Source organism: Paramisgurnus dabryanus, chromosome 11, assembly GCF_030506205.2.
Source record: "Paramisgurnus dabryanus chromosome 11, PD_genome_1.1, whole genome shotgun sequence".
NCBI lineage: Eukaryota > Metazoa > Chordata > Actinopteri > Cypriniformes > Cobitidae > Paramisgurnus > Paramisgurnus dabryanus.
Window position 1 is genome coordinate 39,700,951 of NC_133347.1, and position 22,949 is coordinate 39,723,899.

General features: G+C 41.8%; 1 long non-coding RNA gene across 1 annotated transcript in view; it reads left to right on the forward strand.

Moving 5' to 3' along the window:
• The window catches only part of LOC135765263 (uncharacterized), a 612,169-nt gene that overhangs the window by 47,038 nt on the left and 542,182 nt on the right, over positions 1-22,949 (forward strand). The gene's annotated exons all lie outside the window — the stretch shown is intronic.

The following is a 22,949-nucleotide window of genomic DNA, read 5'->3' on the forward strand; positions in this document are numbered from 1 at the left end:
TAAAGCAGAAATTAAACTCCACAGGCCTAATACTACAACTGACTTTCAGTCTACTCCAGCTCACAAAACGAGCCAAGAATGGAGGAAACATCAAGATCCTCCCCCTGCAAAGCTTTATTTTACCGTAATTCAACACTTAGGATGTATGGCCTACCCTCACCTGACGACAATCAGACAGCCAGAGGACAGTGTCCATGGAAACCATCCTGCACCTGTCAGAATGAGAAGTCCAAACAGTCAACAGATGGACCAGGTTCGACACACAGTGAACAAAGCTAAGTCTGAACTGTCACAAAAGCAAAGCGACACATACACATCTGAGTCAGCAGAGATTTTGAAAATAGTGAAGAAGTCAAACCCAAAGGAGGCCTCACAAGGAGGACCGCGAGGATGAACCGAACTATTTATCACTAGCAGCAGCACTGGAATACAGCAAGAACTTTCCAGAAAACCCTCCTGCAAGCAACACTTAAATCTCTGCCACTCATCACGTTACCATCGATCCAGTCACCGCAAAAATCAGAGACTTTGGCACACAAACTATATTTCAAACATCAACCAGTCAGATTCAGCAGGTACCAGAAAAGTGCTGTGTTAGACATCTGTTTCCATACAGAATCACTGAAGACCAGTCTTAACTGCCTTCCAGTTACCACACAAAACCTGGTACTAAGGCCCTGAGAAACCTGAATGAGAGAGGAGTAGCTAAAAGACTCTATTTAGCAACCACCGTGAAACACAAGGTCAGATTGGAAACCCTCGCCAAAACTGGAGCTGATCTAATGCCGATGTCATTCCAGCTTTTCACAAGACTCCAGAACAAAGATGAAGCACAAGATCTGACCCCCAACCCACAAAGGTGTATGCTGAATATGCAGTCTCACAGCAAAACTGCAACAGGTACTTTCCATCCACCTGACCATTGGTCCTATGAGACTTCTACACCCTGTGTCAATCTTACCAATGTACACATATCCTCTTTTCATTGGCATAGACTTGTTAGATAGTTTTGAGCCTTTAATGGACTTTAAAAGTTGAAAATTTGGGCTCAGGTGAGAGAACTTCTACCTTTGCACTTAGAAAATCATCTGAAGTACATTGCCAAGTCACAAAGTTATGGATTACCCAGCAGCCAGTCGCGAGAACATCGTCTCAGACCAAAAGTTCAAGTTCACTGTTGTGCAAATTACAAACAGAACTGTGATTGCACTGACCTGCGGCCAACACACGCCCACCACCACAGTGCCCATCCCATAGCCACTTACACTGCCTCCACATATCTCTAACAGTGACATAGCTGCATTACATGCCTCCGACACCGCCATACAAGCTATGTCAACCACCTCTCAGACCCCTCCACCTGCCCTATCATGAACTCTGACCCCATTTCTACACCAGCCCTTAAATGTCTTAACGACATGGAACACCTGCTGCATATACAACACAACATCCTCTTATACGTCCCTGACGACCGCACTACACCTAAGCTTGTGGTTCTTCATTGACATAGGGGGGTCCTACAGATGTATGCGCATGACAGTGCATGTGCCAGACAACAAGTCACAAGAGCCACGTACAAACCACTGAAACAGGTGGCATACTGGCTCTGGATGCAGCAGGACTTAGCAGAATGCATTAAAGGATGCCTGGTTTGCTTCTAACTACAATCGGCTAACCCAAACCACAGAGCACCACTGCAAAGAACAGGTGCTCATTTTGGTCAGACTTTAAGACTTTTAGGCTGGGTAAACTGTAGGGCTGTCCTCGACTAAGGATTTACATATTCGAATCAGAATTGTCGAATCTTTTCATAGTCGACCGATAGTCGAATCATGTGTGTGCGTGCATGGGTTGGGAGGGGGTCAGACCAGGTACAAATTGCTAACTTTTATTTTCTTTCACAAGCAGCACACATAAACAACTTTCTAATAAAGTGACCAAAAACTGTCTTTCAAGTGATAAACGAAGACAAAACTGACGATGCATTTATATATTTTTAAGGTAAAATGTAAGGCAACATTTGTTTAATTATTCCTCATAACATTTTAAAGCGACGATCTACAGAACATCACACAAAAACATTTTGATAACTAAATATATAACAAAGGTGATCCTGCCTTGGAAACCTCGGCTAATTTAATTTGGAGATTAAGCGCGTCAAAGCAGTCATGACCAAAAAAAAACGACAAATGACAAATAATTTGTGATTGTTACTGCAAATTATAAAAACTAAGCTTTATATACAATTCATAAAAACACTGAAATTAATGATTTTATAGACACTACGCGTTATTATTTAGCACAGAAATACCTGCTTGCCTTCACTTTGATCATCTCCATTCACTTTAGATACAGAAACAACTGATGATATTATTTATTTCAGGAATCTCTTTTCTATCATTTGAAAGTGAACACCATAATATTAAATCACAAGAAAGACAGTCGTGTCAGGCATAAATATAGGTTCGGTGCAGATATTTTCCGTTTCATCACGGAAATTTAAAGAAATGGCTTACCTATTTTGTAGTTTAACTTTTGACAAGATAACCACTATGTTTTAAATACATTTTAAAAACTTATACCCGTCGAAAACATCCGTTTTTTAATGTTTAGTTTGATGAACTTCTAAACATGAGACACAGAGAACCAAGCACGTTCGGCTAAATTGCATGCGCAAGCATGGCCAGCACGCAATAGTGCATATTATCTATACAACGAAAAGCAATCCAAAATGTACAGACTTAAATTAGATCAGAATTTACGTTTATAATAAATACTATTTTTTTAATAAACTAAGGTCAGAAGTAACAAAGTGCAGAACATGTGCAAAATCCCTCAAGTGCACGAAAACAAAACACAAGCCAAATAGATACACCAGATAACCCAGAGTGATTTATAAATAAAATAAAATAAAATAAAATGAAGAAATTATTAAAAGAATGAAAGTATAGCCAGAATTTCCAGCTTTTTCTTTTAAATGTAGAAACCAAGAGGCAATGGTTTATTAACATAGGAACCTCTTATGGACGTGTAGCTCGGTCACAGGGGTTGCTGGATTTATTAACGCATTTTAAAAATATTTATTGAAAGCTGATAATTCACAAATTATATGCAGAATTATAATAATATGTTGTATATAATATATTGGGAGAAAGCTGTTATATGTGAAATTAGAGTTGTGCACAGTGCACCCATATACGGCCAAAATTAAAGGATCCTCATTTCATAACACATCTGCGACGACTCGACTGTGAGATTGGTAGTCGAATCAGGGTTCTCCTATCGATGCATCGAATCTTCGACTATTCGGGGTCACCCCTAGTAAACTGCTACCCAGGTCGACGAGGGGCAACAAACATTTACTCATGGTCATTTGCCAATACACACAGTGGGTCGAGCCTTCCAGCACCGAACGACACTGCTCAAGACACAGCACCTCTACACACGATCCACATCTTCGCCAGGTTCGAACTGCCACTGAGAGTCAACTCAGATAGAGGTACCCATTTCACCGCTGAAATTATTAAAGATGTGTGGAAACCCCTAGGCGCACACGCCCAACTCCACATCAGCATCATCCCTCCTCATCGGACCAAGTGAAAGAACCAAGCAGACTGTGGCTAGCATGTTAAAGAAATGTGTCTCAGCAAATCAGATGGACTGGGATCGGAAACTCCCCTTTAGTGTTATGGCTATCAGATCGACCCCAAATTAATTTACTGGTGTGTCTCCCTTCAAACCATTGACGGGACGGCAGATGACACTGCCAGTACACCTGTTGTACCAACCTTGAGATTCCAATCTCATCACAGCCAACACCACTCACCAGAATCCCAATGAACTTCACAGGCATCTGGAACCCTTCGCTTCCGCCCGGGAACAGCTAAAGAAGATGGCTGAGGGCTAGAAGGCATACTACGACTGGAAGTCATCATGAGAGGAACTGGACGTGGATGACGATGTTTGGTACAACAGCTTTGCACAGCCACTTCACACAACTCACCAGTGACTGTCGAAGGAAGTTCTGCCACCCTGGACAGGACCCCATCAGATTGTGGACAAAATCTCTGCTGTTGCATACCAGACCAGGATGGACAGGGAGGAGAAAGAAACAATCTTCAGATGGGTCCATCATAACACAACCCACACACTAAACATTGAGGCATAACAGAAAAGGGGGGACTAGTTCCAACTAGACCAAACCGCCTCCTTACTGCCTCACCACCAAACAAACAGCTGCATCTTGCATCAAACCCGCGCAGGTGCAGCTTCACTAAAGACATTTACTATCTCTGCCCAAGCATTCCTTTTTCTCGGGACAACACCGATGACATCTATGGGCTGCAGCCCATGAAGATCTTCTCCCAGTGTTCCGCTTCGGTTAAACCACTAGCCGATGTCACTAACACTCGTAGGTGACTGATGGCTGTTCAGCACCCTAGCCAACACAAACACGTTAACCTACAAACCACCCACATCAGTCTGCACAACCAGACAAAGTGGATTCAAACTCCAAAGGATGTGATTCTCCACATCGATGACCTGGTACTTGATCACCTTCCCAGTGAGTAATACCACATCAAAGTGGAAATCTCAACTTTCTTCAGGGACCACCACTTCATTGTAAACCCTGAACTGGAAATGAGGATTGCGTAAGGGGGGACCCAACTAGTTGATGTCAAAGCCTTCGACACTGTCCTCCCGAGACTTGCTCGGATGCCCACTACAGACAGCCTTTGTGTTGTCTGATCTTGGACTGCCACTGACACGGTACTGTGCCTCTCCGCAAGGAATAGGATACATCCTTACTCTCAGCCTAACCTTCATTCCATAATGAAGAGTCAACGGGATGCAAGAGTTCAGCGAACAGGTGCACAGCTGTCCTCCTGTTGGACATTCAAATGGAACCATGGAAGGCAGCACACCCAGGCAGAGCCAGAGCCCAATCTCATTCAAATCACCCTTTGCCTGTTTGACAGAACGCTGCAGACAATTAAGAAACACCTGCCATCCAGACTTCATGACCTGCCTGATCATCGCCCGCCAAAGTCTCCCTGGACTTTAACGGTCGTGAAGGGGGGAATATGTAACATCTGGCTGGACGTCAACTGGAGGTCTCTTCAGTCTGGGTCGTTAACGGTTTCATGCTGTGACCCTAGATTGAGTTCTGTCACCAGGTCTGCTCGGACGCTTCATCAGAAGATCCTAATCTCCTGATAACACACATTTCCAGACATGTCGGCTCTCTCTGCTGAAATGTTGTGCCAATCTAAGCAAATTAACACCTCAAAGCAAACTTCAAACCGTGAGCAGAGACGAAGCAGCCATGACACAAAAATGTGTCTGTCTAAGATCACAGCTAAGACCAAAATAAATTGGTTTAATTGTATATATTATATATCCTTGTATTGCATGTTTGTATCTGTAATGAACCACTTTCTTGTAACACTATAGGGATGCTTTGTTCATCTTAGCATGTCTCATAATTCACATTCATGAGATTACTATTTGATGTGTGTTTCAAACCATACCATGTTAACACTCTTAATAATCCCCTTTTCCTTTCCTGATCAATGATGTGCATCATCTTACCATAACTGATATCAAACTTGTTAAATATTAATCAAACTTATTATTTAACAAAATATTTAGCATAGTCCATCTATGCAAATGAGTCTGGTAAAACAAAGACAAAGTTTTCCTACTCTATCAACACCCTTTTGGATTGGTCATCTGAACTTCAAGGGGTTGGCCCTAAACTCAGGTTAAGAGGCCTGCACCCCAATTCATCGATGCTCACAGCACACAGCTCACACACAGCACGCCACATGGCTGCTCAACAGTGAGGCCACGGCGCCCAGCCGGGCTCGCTGTGAGACCTGTCCCTCTCTCGGATAGTTTTCACGGGCACCCTGACACTTGGACAAACTTTAACAAATTGGACAAATTAATCGCCACGGATTAACCAGACCGATGGATTAACCCCAAAAAGAACAACTCCTACGGACACCTCCAAGGACTCCGTCACGTGACCACAAACTCAGGAACTCTCTTCCTCGCATACGCGCCCATACAGCTGGACATACACATGTGCCTCACAAAAGCCAAACGCAAGTATCGCTTGTTCATTCGCTGTAAAAAGTTATTGCCCCTTTTAATTAAGGTGATTCTTAGAGTTCTGATGATTTGTGCAGAAGTTAAGTCTATAGTGATATTGCCCTTCTTTTACTCTCTCTCTCTCTCTCTCTCAATTTTGGACTGATTCTTAGAGTTCTGATGATTTGTGCAGAAGTTAAGTCTAGAGTGATATTGCCCTTCTTTTACTCTCTCTCTCTCACTCTCTCTCTCTCTCTCTCTCTCTTAATTTTCCATTCTTTCTCTTTCATATATGTTTCTTGTTTGTTGTTTGTATGTATAGTTAGTCTTCTGTGTTTTTGTAGTGTAACGTAGTTTAATAAACCGGTTTTGCATTTCACAATTGAATTGTTTCTGTGTTCAATGCTAATGAAATAAATGTCACTTAATCTGCCGTTAAGATCTTAAAGCTACATGCTAAAAAATACTTTCTAGCAGTAAGAATGTTATTTTCTAAAGGCCACGGAATTAACTTCTTAAATGTACAATTATGAGTATTTGCTGGACAAATACATTAATTAATTAGGGGTCAAGCACCGAAGGTGCTAAGACACCTATTGGAATTGTTAGTATTATTATTAGGGGCCAAGCACCTATGGTGCTGTGGCACCTATTGTTTCTGTTAGTATTATTATTCTTCTTAATCTTAATCTTAATCTTAATCTTCCCCAATGGGAGTCTATGGCAGCCCTATGAACCGTATGTAGGAAAATGATGAAATTTGGCATAGTTGTAGTGGTGGTCATAAATAGTCATGTGGCCAAAAATGGGGTCTCTAGCAGTAACTCTATAGCGCCACCATCATCTCAAAAATTCAATGTTCAAATGGTTATAACTCGTGATCCATTTGCTCTATGAAAATTCTACTTAGTACACGTGATTGCTCTCCTCATGCTTATTGTTTTTAATTCCTTACAGTAAGACTCCACCCATTACAGTAGCGGCCATTTTGAAATGTACAGTATTTCGTTTTTTCGCTACTCCTCCTTCAAATTTGGTTCAATTCTTATGAGATTTGGCACATGTGATCTTTGGAGTGAGCCGCATAGAAATGACTGAACAGAATTTTGATATTTTTCTTTATTCAAAAGTAATTAATGCGTGAACTTAACGAGATTGACGCAAAATTGGTTCTGAAGCTGTATCTCGGTCATTCTTTGATCAATCGAGATGAAATTTGGTACGCTTCATGTCGACCATGAACTGGGGGTCCTTGCCAAATTTGGTGACAGTGCCACCTATGGGTCATGAGATAGGAAAAAAGGCTATTTTTGCGCATAACTTCTGAGTCGTTTGTCAGAAAATTATGATATTTGTGTCTACGGATTCCTTGGCTCATGCCGCATCTGCCGATATGTATTATGCCGGGATTGACCGAACCGCCTGTCCGCCATTTTGAAATCTGTGATAAATTGCTATAACTTTTGAAGTATCGGATATATCGGCGCAAAAATCGGTAGGGAGCTTCGGCATGACGTCCTGAAGAAATCAGAGAACAGCGCCACCTAGGGGTATAAACTATAACAGTTCTTATAGAACTGCTTATAACTTCTGAATTCTTTGTATGGCATGTAAGCTCTTTTCTGCTGCCCCTTGAGCTGTGCCTACTGAGTGGCGCATCTGTTAAGTCGTATGCATTGAGATCCTGAGTTCGTGGGTTCGAATCCCACCTGAGCCAGGTGTTAATTTCTTCTATTATAGTTTTGTTCTTTCTCACCTATTCTTCTTGACCTGTCTGTAGTTCACATATGTTCTATTTTTGCCATGTTATCTGTTGCTGCTCTGCACTGCGGTGGTTCTGCTCTGTCATTGCTACGCTTTGGGTTCTTTGCTGAGCCTTGTGTTCTTGATGCACCTTGGGTGCTCAATGCGCCCTGAGTGATTGATAAGTTGTATCTTTCTTGCTGTGCTTTGGGAGCTCATTGCGCTGATTGTGCTTGGCCCCGTATCGCTGCTTGCAGCTATATTTAGGGGCCAAGCACCTATGGTGCTGTGGCACCTATTGTTTCTGTTAGTATTATTATTCTTCTTAATCTTAATCTTAATCTTAATCTTCCCCAATGGGAGTCTATGGCAGCCCTATGAACCGTATGTAGGAAAATGATGAAATTTGGCATAGTTGTAGTGGTGGTCATAAATAGTCATGTGGCCAAAAATGGGGTCTCTAGCAGTAACTCTATAGCGCCACCATCATCTCAAAAATTCAATGTTCAAATGGTTATAACTCGTGATCCATTTGCTCTATGAAAATTCTACTTAGTACACGTGATTGCTCTCCTCATGCTTATTGTTTTTAATTCCTTACAGTAAGACTCCACCCATTACAGTAGCGGCCATTTTGAAATGTACAGTATTTCGTTTTTTCGCTACTCCTCCTTCAAATTTGGTTCAATTCTTATGAGATTTGGCACATGTGATCTTTGGAGTGAGCCGCATAGAAATGACTGAACAGAATTTTGATATTTTTCTTTATTCAAAAGTAATTAATGCGTGAACTTAACGAGATTGACGCAAAATTGGTTCTGAAGCTGTATCTCGGTCATTCTTTGATCAATCGAGATGAAATTTGGTACGCTTCATGTCGACCATGAACTGGGGGTCCTTGCCAAATTTGGTGACAGCGCCACCTATGGGTCATGAGATAGGAAAAAAGGCTATTTTTGCGCATAACTTCTGAGTCGTTTGTCAGAAAATTATGATATTTGTGTCTACGGATTCCTTGGCTCATGCCGCATCTGCCGATATGTATTATGCCGGGATTGACCGAACCGCCTGTCCGCCATTTTGAAATCTGTGATAAATTGCTATAACTTTTGAAGTATCGGATATATCGGCGCAAAAATCGGTAGGGAGCTTCGGCATGACGTCCTGAAGAAATCAGAGAACAGCGCCACCTAGGGGTATAAACTATAACAGTTCTTATAGAACTGCTTATAACTTCTGAATTCTTTGTATGGCATGTAAGCTCTTTTCTGCTGCCCCTTGAGCTGTGCCTACTGAGTGGCGCATCTGTTAAGTCGTATGCATTGAGATCCTGAGTTCGTGGGTTCGAATCCCACCTGAGCCAGGTGTTAATTTCTTCTATTATAGTTTTGTTCTTTCTCACCTATTCTTCTTGACCTGTCTGTAGTTCACATATGTTCTATTTTTGCCATGTTATCTGTTGCTGCTCTGCACTGCGGTGGTTCTGCTCTGTCATTGCTACGCTTTGGGTTCTTTGCTGAGCCTTGTGTTCTTGATGCACCTTGGGTGCTCAATGCGCCCTGAGTGATTGATAAGTTGTATCTTTCTTGCTGTGCTTTGGGAGCTCATTGCGCTGATTGTGCTTGGCCCCGTATCGCTGCTTGCAGCTATATTTATTATTATTCTGCTTCTTCTTCTTAGCCATAGGCGTCTATGGCAGCCCTATGAACCGTACATAGGAAAATGATGAAATTTGGCACAGTTGTAGTGGTGGTCTTAAAAAGTCATGTGACCAAAAATGGGGTCTCTAGTACTAACTCTATAGCGCCACCAGCAGTGCAAAAATTCAATGTTCAAAGGGTTATAACTTCTGATCCGCTTGATCTATGAAAATTCTACTTAGTACACGTAATTGCTCTCCTCATGCTTGTTGGTTTTAATACCTTACAGTAAAACTCCACCCATTACAGTAGCGGCCATTTTGAAATGTACAGTATTCCATTTTTTCGCTACTCCTCCTTCAAATTTTGTTCAATTCTTATGAGATTTGGCACAGATGATCTTTGGAGTAAGCCGCATAGAAATGACTGAACAGAATTTTGATATTTATCTTTGTTCAAAAGTAATAAATGCGCAAACTTAACGAGGTTGACGCAAAAATGGTTCTGAAGCTGTAGCTCAGTCATTCTTTGATCAATTGAAATGAAATTTGGTACACTTCATGTGGACCATGAACTTGGGGTCCATGCCAAATTTGGTGACAGCGCCACCTATGGGTCATGAGATAATAAAATAGGCTATTTTTGCCCATAACTTCTGAACTGTTTGTCAGAAAATTGTGATCGTGGTGTCTACGGATTCCTTGGCTCATGCCGCATCTGTCAATATGTATTATGCCGGCTTTGACCGAATCGCCTGTCCGCCATTTTGAAATTTGTGATAATTTGCTATAACTTTTGAAGTATCGGATATATCGGGGCAAAAATCGGTAGGGAGCTTCGGCATGATGTCCTGAGGAAATCAGAGAATAGCGCCACCTAGGGGTTATAAACTATAACAGTTCTTATAGAACTGCTTATAACTTCTGAATTCTTTGTATGGCATGTACACTCTTTTCTGCTGCTCCTTGAGCTGTGTCTACCGAGTTGCACATATGTCTAAGTCGTATGCATAGAGATCCTGAGTTCATGGGTTTGAATCCAGCCTGAGGCAGGTGTTAGTTTCTTCTATTAAAGTTTTGTTCTTTCCCACCTTTTCTTCTTGACCTGTCTGTAGTTCACATATGTTCTATTTTTGCCATGTTTTCTGTTGCTGCTCTGCACTGCGGTGGTTCTGCTCTGTCATTGCAACGCTTTGGGTACTTGCTGCGCTTTGTGTTCTTGATGCCTCTTGGGTGGTCAGTGAGCATTGGGTTATTGATACCTTCTATGTTGCTTGCTGTGCTTTGGGTGCTCATTGCGCTAAAGGTGCTTGGCCCCGAATCGCTGCTTGCAGCTATATTTAGGGGCCAAGCACCTATGGTGCTGTGGCACCTATTGTTTCTGTTAGTATTATTATTCTTCTTAATCTTAATCTTAATCTTAATCTTCCCCAATGGGAGTCTATGGCAGCCCTATGAACCGTATGTAGGAAAATGATGAAATTTGGCATAGTTGTAGTGGTGGTCATAAATAGTCATGTGGCCAAAAATGGGGTCTCTAGCAGTAACTCTATAGCGCCACCATCATCTCAAAAATTCAATGTTCAAATGGTTATAACTCGTGATCCATTTGCTCTATGAAAATTCTACTTAGTACACGTGATTGCTCTCCTCATGCTTATTGTTTTTAATTCCTTACAGTAAGACTCCACCCATTACAGTAGCGGCCATTTTGAAATGTACAGTATTTCGTTTTTTCGCTACTCCTCCTTCAAATTTGGTTCAATTCTTATGAGATTTGGCACATGTGATCTTTGGAGTGAGCCGCATAGAAATGACTGAACAGAATTTTGATATTTTTCTTTATTCAAAAGTAATTAATGCGTGAACTTAACGAGATTGACGCAAAATTGGTTCTGAAGCTGTATCTCGGTCATTCTTTGATCAATCGAGATGAAATTTGGTACGCTTCATGTCGACCATGAACTGGGGGTCCATGCCAAATTTGGTGACAGCGCCACCTATGGGTCATGAGATAGGAAAAAAGGCTATTTTTGCGAATAACTTCTGAGTCGTTTGTCAGAAAATTATGATATTTGTGTCTACGGATTCCTTGGCTCATGCCGCATCTGCCGATATGTATTATGCCGGGATTGACCGAACCGCCTGTCCGCCATTTTGAAATCTGTGATAAATTGCTATAACTTTTGAAGTATCGGATATATCGGCGCAAAAATCGGTAGGGAGCTTCGGCATGACGTCCTGAAGAAATCAGAGAACAGCGCCACCTAGGGGTATAAACTATAACAGTTCTTATAGAACTGCTTATAACTTCTGAATTCTTTGTATGGCATGTAAGCTCTTTTCTGCTGCCCCTTGAGCTGTGTCTACTGAGTGGCGCATCTGTTAAGTCGTATGCATTGAGATCCTGAGTTCGTGGGTTCGAATCCCACCTGAGCCAGGTGTTAATTTCTTCTATTATAGTTTTGTTCTTTCTCACCTATTCTTTTTGACCTGTCTGTAGTTCACATATGTTCTATTTTTGCCATGTTATCTGTTGCTGCTCTGCACTGCGGTGGTTCTGCTCTGTCATTGCTACGCTTTGGGTTCTTTGCTGAGCCTTGTGTTCTTGATGCACCTTGGGTGCTCAATGCGCCCTGAGTGATTGATAAGTTGTATCTTTCTTGCTGTGCTTTGGGAGCTCATTGCGCTGATTGTGCTTGGCCCCGTATCGCTGCTTGCAGCTATATTTAGGGGTCAAGCACCGAAGGTGCTGAGACACCTATTGCAATTGTTAGTATTATTAGGGGTCAAGCACCGAAGGTGCTGAGACACCTATTGCAATTGTTAGTATTATTATTATTATTATTCTTACTCTTGTCCAATGGGAGTCTATGGCAGCCCTATGAACCGTAAGTAGTAGAATGATGAAATTTGGCACAGTTGTAGTGGTGGTCCTAAAAAGTCATGTGACCAAAAATAGGGTCTTTAGCAGTAACTCTATAGCGCCACCAGCAGATCAAAAATTCAATGTTCGAACTGTTATAACTGGTGATACATTTGAACTATGAAAAAACTACTTAGTACACGTGATTGCCCTTCTCACATTTATTGCTTTTAATAGCTTACAGTAAGACTCCTCCCATTACAGTAGCGGCCATTTTGAAATGTACAGTATTTTGTTTATTCGCTACTCCTCCTTCAAATTTGATTAAAATGTTATGAGATGTGGCACAGGTGATCTTTGGAGTGAGCCGCATAGAAATGACTGAACAGAATTTTGATATTTATCTTTGTTCAAAAGAAAGAAATGCATGAACTTAACGAGGTTGATGCAAAAATGGTTCTGAAGCTGTACCTCAGTCATTCTTTGATCAATTGAAATTAAATTTGGTACACTTAATGTGGACCATGAACTGGGGGTCCATATCAAATTTGGTGACAGCGCCACCTATGGGTCATGAGATATGAAAAAAGGCTATTTTTGCCCATAACTTCTGAACTGTTTGTCAGAAAATTATGATCTTGATGTCTTTGGATTGCTTACCTCATGCCGCATCTTTCGATGTGTATTATGCCGGGTTTGACCAAACCGCCTGTCCGCCATTTTGAAATTTCACATAAATTGTTATATTTTTTGAACTATTCGAGATATCCGCGCAAAATTTGGTAAGGAGCTTTGACATGATGTCCTGAAGGTACCTGGGAAGTCAGAGTACAGCGCCACCTAGGGGTAATAAACTATAACAGTTCTTATGGAACTGCTTATAACTTCGGAATACTTTGTCTGATATTAATTTCTTTGTGAAATTGTATTCACTGGTTTATGCCGGTTGCAACGATACCTCATTTGTCATTTTCCAACATTCTGTTCATGTGTTATTGTAAAGCATATGGTATATGATTTTTTCGCTACTCCTTTTACAAATTTTGTTTATTTTTTGCCAGGTTCTGCTCGTATAATGTTTGAAGAAATCCGCACAGAAATGACTGAACAGATTTTTGATATTATGTTCTCTTTCTTAGAAAAACCACTCCAAAGGTGACCGTGCCTGTGACGTTGTCTATTTGTCACAGCAAATTAATGTGACTGTATATTACATTGTATAGCATTACTATACATAATGATCTGCTTGTCTTCAATTTCACTTGAGCTCATGTTCATTGTATTTCTGTTATTTCTGCTTCTGCTGTGTCTTTTCTGCATTTTTGGTGATTGACATATGTCAATCCTTGCAGATATCTAATCTTTTTCTGCTGCCCCATGAACTGTGTCAACTGAGTGGCGCATCCAGTTAATTACCTGCATTGAGATTCTGAGTTCTTGGGTTCGAATCCCACATGAGTCATGTATTAGGTTTTTCTATTAATGTTTTGTTCTTCCTCATCAATTCTTCTCAACCTGTCTGTAGTTCACATATGTTCTATTTTTCCATGTTTACTGTTGTTGCGCTTCATTGTGGTGGTTCTGCTCTGTGATTCCTGAGCCTTGCGTGTTTGATGCACTTTATGGTGCTTGCTGTGCTTTGTGTGCTTGCTGTGCTTTGTGAGCTTCCTGTGCTTTGTGTGCTTGCTGTGCTTTGTGTGCTTGCTGTGCTTGCTGTGCTATGTGAGCTTGCTGTGCTTTGTGTGCTTCCTGTGCATTGTGTGCTTGCTGTGCTTTGTGTGCTTGCTGTGCTTTGTGTGCTTGCTGTGCTTTGTGAGCTTCCTGTGCATTGTGTGCTTGCTGTGCTTTGTGTGCTTGCTGTGCTTTGTGTGCTTGCTGTGCTATGTGAGCTTGCTGTGCTTTGTGTACTGGCTGTGCTTTGTGTGCTGGCTGTGCTTGGTGAGCTTGCTGTGCTTTATGAGCTTGTTGTGCTTTTTGAGCTTGCTGTGCTTTGTGTGTTTGATATGCTTTGTGTGCTTGCTGTGTTTTGTGAGCTTACTGTGCTTTGTGTGCTTGCTATGCTTTGTGAGCTTGCTGTGCTTTGTGAGCTTGCTGTGCTCTGTGAGCTTGCTGTGCTTTGTGAGCTTGCTGTGCTTTGTGAGCTTGCTGTGCTTTGTGTGCTTGCTGTGCTTTGTGTGCCTGCTGTGCTTTGTGTGCTGGCTGTGCTTTGTGTGCTTGGTGAGCTTGCTGTGCTTTGTGTGCTTGCTGTGCTTTGTGAGCTTGCTGTGATTTGTGAGCTTGCTGTGTTTTGTGTGCATGCTTTTGGTGCTAATTTTTGCGCTGAAGGTGCTTGGCCCCGAGTTGCTGCTTGCAGCTATATTTAGGGGTCAAGCACCGAAGGTGCTGAGACACCTATTGTAATTGTTAGTATTATTATTATTATTATTATTTTTCCCCAATGGGAGTCTATGGCAGCCCTATGAACCGTACATAGGAAAATGATGAAATTTGGCACAGTTGTAGAGGTGGTCATAAATAGTCATGTGACCAAAAATGGGGTCTTTAGCAGTAACTCTATAGCGCCACCAGTAGTCCAAAAATTCAATGTTCAAACTGTTATAACTGGTGAACCATTTGATCTATAAAAATTCTACTTAGTACACGTGATTGCTCCCATCCCGCTTATTGAATTTGATACTTTACAGTAAGACTCCACCCATTACAGTAGCGGCCATTTTGAAATGTACAGTATTTCGTTTTTTCGCTACTCCTCCTTCAAATGTGGTTCAATTCTTATGAAATTTGGCACAGATGATCTTTGGAGTGAGCCGCATAGAAATGACCGAACAGAATTTTGATATTTATCTTTGTTCAAAAGTAATAAATGCGCAAACTTAACGAGGTTGACGCAAAAATGGTTCTGAAGCTGTAGCTCAGTCATTCTTTGATCAATTGAAATGAAATTTGGTACACTTCATGTGGACCATGATCTTGGGGTCCATGCCAAATTTGGTGACAGCGCCACCTATGGGTCATGAGATAATAAAATAGGCTATTTTTGCCCATAACTTCTGAACTGCTTGTCAGAAAATTATGATCTTGATGTCTATGGATTGCTTACCTCATGCCGCATCTGTCGATGTGTATTATGCCGGGTTTGACCGAACCACCTGTCTGCCATTTTGAAATTTAACATAAATTGTTATATTTTTTGAACTATTTGACATATCCGCACAAAAATTGGTAAGGAGCTTTGACATGATGTCCTGAAGTTACCTGGGAAGTCAGAGTACAGCGCCACCTAGGGGTTATAAACTATTACAAGTCTTATTGATATTATACTGTTATCTCTTTTCTGCTGCCCAATGAACCGTGTTAACTGAGTGGCGCATCTAGTTAATCGTATGCATTGAGATTCTGAGATACTGGGTTCGAATCCCACCTGAGTCAGGTATTTTGTTCTTCCTCATCAATTCTTCTAAACCTGTCTGTAGTTCACATGTGTTCATTTTTCCATGTTTGCTGTTGTTGCTCTGCATTGTGATGGTTCTGCTCTATGATTCCTGAGCCTTGCGATTTTGATGCAATTTATGGTGCTTGCTGTGCTTTGTGAGCTTGCTGTGCTTTGTGTGCTTTGTGAGCTTGCTGTGCTTTGTGAGCTTACTGTGCTTTGTGTGCTTGCTGTGCTTTGTGAGCTTGCTGTGCTTTGTGAGCTTGCTGTGCTTTGTGTGCTTGCTGTGCTTTGTGAGCTTGCTGTGCTTTGTGAGCTTGCTGTGCTTTGTGTGCTTGCTGTGCTTTGTGAGCTTGCTGTGCTTTGTGTGCTTGCTGTGCTTTGTGTGCTTGCTGTGCTTTGTGTGCTTGCTGTGCTTTGTGAGCTTGCTGTGCTTTGTGTGCCTGCTGTGATTTGTGAAATTAATGTGCTTTGTGAGCTTGCTGTGCTTTGTGAGCTTGCTATGCTTTGTGTGCTTGCTGTGCTTTGTGTGCTTGCTGTGCTTTGTGTGCTTGCTGTGCTTTGTGAGCTTGCTGTGCTTTGTGTGCTTGCTGTGCTTTGTGAGCTTGCTGTGCTTTGTGTGCCTGCTATGATTTGTGTAATTGCTGTGCTTTGTGTGCTTGGTGTGCATTGTGAGCTTGCTGTGCTTTGTGTGCTTGCTGTGCTTTGTGTGCTTGCTGTGCTTTGTGAGCTTGCTGTGCTTTGTGTGCCTGCTGTGATTTGTGTAATTGCTGTGCTTTGTGTAATTGCTGTGCTTTGTGTGCTTGCTGTGCTTTGTGTGCCTGCTGTGCTTTGTGTGCTTGCTGTGCTTTGTGAGCTTGCTGTGCTTTGTGTGCCTGCTGTGATTTGTGTAATTGATGTGCTTTGTGTGCTTGCTGTGCTTTGTGAGCTTGCTATGCTTTGTTTGCTTGCTGTGCTTTGTGTGCTTGCTGTGCTTTGTGTGCTTGATGTGCTTTGTGAGCTTGCTGTGCTTTGTGAGCTTGCTGTGCTTTGTGTGCTTGCTGTGATTTGTGAGCGTGCTGTGCTTTGTGAGCTTGTTGAGCTTGCTGTGCTTTGTGTGCTTGCTGTGCTTTGTAAGCTTGCTGTGCTTTGTGAGCTTGCTGTGCTTTGTGAGCTTGCTGTGCTTTGTGAGCTTGCTGTGCTTTGTGAGCTTGCTGTGCTTTGTGAGCTTGCTATGCTTTGTGTGCTTGCTGTGCTTTGTGAGCTTGCTGTGCTTTGTGTGCCTGCTGTGATTTGTGTAATTGCTCTGCGTTGTGTGCTTGCTGTGCATTGTGAGCTTGCCGTGCTTTGTGTGCTTGCTGTGCTGTGTGTGCATTGCGCCGAAGGTGCTTGACCCCGTGTTGCTGCTTGCAGCTATATTTAGGGGTCAAGCACCGAAGGTGCTGAGACACCTATTGTTATTGTTAGTATTATTATTATTATTATTTTTCCCCAATGGGAGTCTATGGCAGCCCTATGAACCGTACATAGGAAAATGATGAAATTTGGCACAGTTGTAGAGGTGGTCATAAATAGTCATGTGACCAAAAATGGGGTCTTTAGCAGTAACTCTATAGCGCCACCAGTAGTCCAAAAATTCAATGTTCAAACTGTTATAACTGGTGAACCATTTGATCTATGAAAATTCTACTTAGTACACGTGATTGCTCTCATCCCGCTTATTGAATTTGATACTTTACAGTAAGACTCCACCCATTACAGTAGCGGCCATTTTGAAATGTACAGTATTTCGTTTTTTCGCTACTCCTTCTTCAAACGTGGTTCAATTCTTATGAGATTTGGCACAGATGATCTTTGGAGTGAGCCGCATAGAAATGACCGAACAGAATTTTGATATTTATCTTTGTTCAAAAGTAATAAATGCGCAAACTTAACGAGGTTGACGCAAAAATGGTTCTGAAGCGGTAGCTCATTCATTCTTTGATCAATTGAAATGAAATTTGGTACACTTCATGTGGACCATGAACTTGGGGTCCATGCCAAATTTGGTGACAGCGCCATCTATGGGTTATGAGATAATAAAATAGGCTATTTTTGCCCATAACTTCTGAACTGTTTGTCAGAAAATTATGATCTTGATGTCTATGGATTGCTTACCTCATGCCGCATCTGTTGATGTGAATTATGCCAGGTTTGACTGAACCGCCTGTCCGCCATTTTGAAATTTGACATAAATTGTTATATTTTTTGAACTATTGGACATATCTGCGCAAAAATTGATAAGGAGCTTTGACATGATATCCTGAAGGTACCTGAGAAGTCAGAGTACAGCGCCACCTAAGGTTTATAAACTAATTTGACATATGTTAATCCTTGTAGCTTTCTAATCTCTTTTCTGCTGCCTCATGAGCTGTGTCATCTGAGTGGCGCATCAAGTTAATCATATGTATTGAGATTCTGAGTTCCTGGGTTCGAAACCCACCTGAGTCAGGTATTTTGTTCTTCCTCACCAGTTCTTCTCAACCTGTCTGTAGTTCAAATGTGTTCTATTTTTCCATGTTTGCTGTTGTTGCTCTGCATTGTGGGGGTTCTTGCTGTGCTTTCTGTGCTTTGTGTGCTTTGTGTGCTTGCTGTGCTTTGGGAGTTTGCTGTGCTTTGTGTGCTGGTTGTGCTTTGTGAGCTTGCTGTGCTTTGTGAGTTTGCTGTGCTTGCTGTGCTTTGTGTGCTTGCAGTGCTTTTTTTGTTGCTATGCTTTGTGTGCTTGCTTTGCTTTGTGTGCTTACTGTGCTTTGTGTGCTTGCTGTGCTTTGTGAGCTTGCTGTGCTTTGTGAGCTTGCTGTGCTTTGTGAGCTTGCTGTGCTTTGTGAGCTTGCTGTGCTTTGTGAGCTTGCTGTGCTTTGTGTGCTTGCTGTGCTTTGTGAGTTTGCTGTTCTTTGTGTGCTTACTGTGCCTTGGGTGCTTGCTGTGCTTTGTGAGCTTGCTGTGTTTTGTGTGTTTGCTTTGCTTTGTGAGTTTTCTGTGCTTTGTGAGCTTGCTGTGCTTTGTGAGCTTGCTGTGCTTTGTGTGCTTGCTGTGCTTTGTGAGTTTGCTGTGCTTTGTGAGATTACTGTGCTTTGTGTGCTTGCTTGCTGTGCTTTGCGTGCTTGCTTGCTGTGCTTTGTGTGCTTGCTGTGCATTGTGAGCTTGCTGTGCTTTGTGTGCCTGCTGTGATTTGTGTGCTTGCTGTGCTTTGTGTGCTTGCTGTGCATTGTGAACTTGCTGTGCTTTGTGTGCTTGCTGTGCTGTGTGTGCATTGCGCCGAAGGTGCTTGACCCCGTGTTGCTGCTTGCAGCTATATTTAGGGGTCAAGCACCGAAGGTGCTGAGACACCTATTGTAATTGTTAGTATTATTATTATTATTATTATTATTATTATTTTTCCCCAATGGGAGTCAATGGCAGCCCTATGAACCGTACATAGGAAAATGATGAAATTTGGCACAGTTGTAGAGGTGGTCATAAATAGTCATGTGACCAAAAATGGGGTCTTTAGCAGTAACTCTATAGCGCCACCAGTAGTCCAAAAATTCAATGTTCAAACTGTTATAACTGGTGAACCATTTGATCTATGAAAATTCTACTTAGTACACGTGATTGCTCTCATCCCGCTTATTGAATTTGATACTTTACAGTAAGACTCCACCCATTACAGTAGCGGCCATTTTGAAATGTACAGTATTTCGTTTTTTCGCTACTCCTCCTTCAAATGTGGTTCAATTCTTATGAAATTTGGCACAGATAATCTTTGGAGTGAGCCGCATAGAAATGACCGAACAGAATTTTGATATTTATCTTTGTTCAAAAGTAATAAATGCGCAAACTTAACGAGGTTGACGCAAAAATGGTTCTGAAGCTGTAGCTCAGTCATTCTTTGATCAATTGAAATGAAATTTGGTACACTTCATGTGGACCATGATCTTGGGGTCCATGCCAAATTTGGTGACAGCGCCACCTATGGGTCATGAGATAATAAAATAGGCTATTTTTGCCCATAACTTCTGAACTGCTTGTCAGAAAATTATGATCTTGATGTCTATGGATTGCTTACCTCATGCCGCATCTGTCGATGTGTATTATGCCGGGTTTGACCGAACCACCTGTCTGCCATTTTGAAATTTAACATAAATTGTTATATTTTTTGAACTATTTGTCATATCCGCACAAAAATTGGTAAGGAGCTTTGACATGATGTCCTGAAGTTACCTGGGAAGTCAGAGTACAGCGCCACCTAGGGGTTATAAACTATTACAAGTCTTATTGATATTATACTGTTATCTCTTTTCTGCTGCCCAATGAACCGTGTTAACTGAGTGGCGCATCTAGTTAATCGTATGCATTGAGATTCTGAGATACTGGGTTCGAATCCCACCTGAGTCAGGTATTTTGTTCTTCCTCATCAATTCTTCTAAACCTGTCTGTAGTTCACATGTGTTCATTTTTCCATGTTTGCTGTTGTTGCTCTGCATTGTGATGGTTCTGCTCTATGATTCCTGAGCCTTGCGATTTTGATGCAATTTATGGTGCTTGCTGTGCTTTGTGAGCTTGCTGTGCTTTGTGTGCTTTGTGAGCTTGCTGTGCTTTGTGAGCTTACTGTGCTTTGTGTGCTTGCTGTGCTTTGTGAGCTTGCTGTGCTTTGTGTGCTTGCTGTGCTTTGTGAGCTTGCTGTGCTTTGTGAGCTTGCTGTGCTTTGTGTGCTTGCTGTGCTTTGTGAGCTTGCTGTGCTTTGTGTGCTTGCTGTGCTTTGTGTGCTTGCTGTGCTTTGTGTGCTTGCTGTGCTTTGTGAGCTTGCTGTGCTTTGTGTGCCTGCTCTGATTTGTGAAATTAATGTGCTTTGTGAGCTTGCTGTGCTTTGTGAGCTTGCTATGCTTTGTGTGCTTGCTGTGCTTTGTGTGCTTGCTGTGCTTTGTGTGCTTGCTGTGCTTTGTGAGCTTGCTGTGCTTTGTGTGCTTGCTGTGCTTTGTGAGCTTGCTGTGCTTTGTGTGCCTGCTGTGATTTGTGTAATTGCTGTGCTTTGTGTGCTTGGTGTGCATTGTGAGCTTGCTGTGCTTTGTGTGCTTGCTGTGCTTTGTGTGCTTGCTGTGCTTTGTGAGCTTGCTGTGCTTTGTGTGCCTGCTGTGATTTGTGTAATTGCTGTGCTTTGTGTAATTGCTGTGCTTTGTGTGCTTGCTGTGCTTTGTGTGCCTGCTGTGCTTTGTGTGCTTGCTGTGCTTTGTGAGCTTGCTGTGCTTTGTGTGCCTGCTGTGATTTGTGTAATTGATGTGCTTTGTGTGCTTGCTGTGCTTTGTGAGCTTGCTATGCTTTGTTTGCTTGCTGTGCTTTGTGTGCTTGCTGTGCTTTGTGTGCTTGATGTGCTTTGTGAGCTTGCTGTGCTTTGTGAGCTTGCTGTGCTTTGTGTGCTTGCTGTGATTTGTGAGCGTGCTGTGCTTTGTGAGCTTGTTGAGCTTGCTGTGCTTTGTGTGCTTGCTGTGCTTTGTAAGCTTGCTGTGCTTTGTGAGCTTGCTGTGCTTTGTGAGCTTGCTGTGCTTTGTGAGCTTGCTGTGCTTTGTGAGCTTGCTGTGCTTTGTGAGCTTGCTATGCTTTGTGTGCTTGCTGTGCTTTGTGAGCTTGCTGTGCTTTGTGTGCCTGCTGTGATTTGTGTAATTGCTCTGCGTTGTGTGCTTGCTGTGCATTGTGAGCTTGCCGTGCTTTGTGTGCTTGCTGTGCTGTGTGTGCATTGCGCCGAAGGTGCTTGACCCCGTGTTGCTGCTTGCAGCTATATTTAGGGGTCAAGCACCGAAGGTGCTGAGACACCTATTGTTATTGTTAGTATTATTATTAGGGGCCAAGCCCACAGGGCGGCAGGCCACTATTGCAATTGATGGTTTTCTTATTATTATTATTATTATTATTATTATTATTATTATATTTCTTCTTCCCCAATGGGAGTCTATGGCAGCCCTATGAACCGTACATAGGAAAATGAAAAAAATTTGCCACACTTGTAGTGGTGGTCCTAAATAGTTATGTGACCAAATATGGGGTCTCTAGCATTAACTCTATAGCGCCACCAACACTTCAAAAATTCAATATTCAAATGGTTATAACTCTAGAATAATTTGATCAACAAAAATTCTACTTAGTACATCTGATTGCTCTCCTCACGCTCATTACAATGAACACCTTACATTAAGACTCCACCCATTACAGTAGCGGCCATTTTGAAAAGTACAGTATTTTGTTTTTTCGCTACTACTTTTGCAGCGTTCATTGCATTGTTACGCAATTTGGCACAGATAATCTTTGGACCGAGGTGCAGAGAAATGACCGAACAGAATTTTGATTTTTATCTTTGTTCAAAAGTTATAAATGCGTACATTTATCGATGTCGACCCAAAATTCGTTCTGAGTCATTATCTCGGTCATTCTTTGATCAATTGAAATAAAACTTGGTACCCTTCATAAGGACCATGAACTGGGGTACCATGTCAAATTTGAGGACAGCGCCACCTATGGGTCATGAGATATGAAAAATGGCAATTTTTGCCCATAACTTTTGAAATGTTTGATAAAAAATTATGCTCTTGGTGTCTATGGATTCCTTGGCTCATGACAAATCTGTCGATATATATTATGCCAGAAATTACCAAACTGCCTGTCCACCATTTTGAATTTTGTCATATATTGTGATAACTATTATTCGATATAATGTATCGGCACAAAAATCGGTAGGGAACATCGGTATGATGTCCTGAAGGTACCTGGGAAATCTGAAAACAGCGCCACCTAGGGTTTATAAACTATATAAAACAGCCTATAACTTCTAAAAACTTTGTCCGATATTCATTTTCTTTGTGAATTTTTATTCACTGGTTTGTGTCGATTGCAACGATATCTCATTTGTCAGTTTCCAACATTCTGTTAATATTTTATTACATAGCATATGTGAAGTAGTTTTTTCGCTACTACTTTTGCAAATTAAGTCTATTTTATGCCGGGCTCTGCTCACATAAACTTTAGAGCAATCCGCATAGAAATGACCAAACACATTTTTTATATTCTCTGCCATTCCCGTGAAATACCTCTCCAAAGTTGACTGTCCCTGTGACATTGTCTCTTTGTCATATTAAATTATTATGACCGTATTATAACATGTTGTGCATTCCTATACAACATGTTTT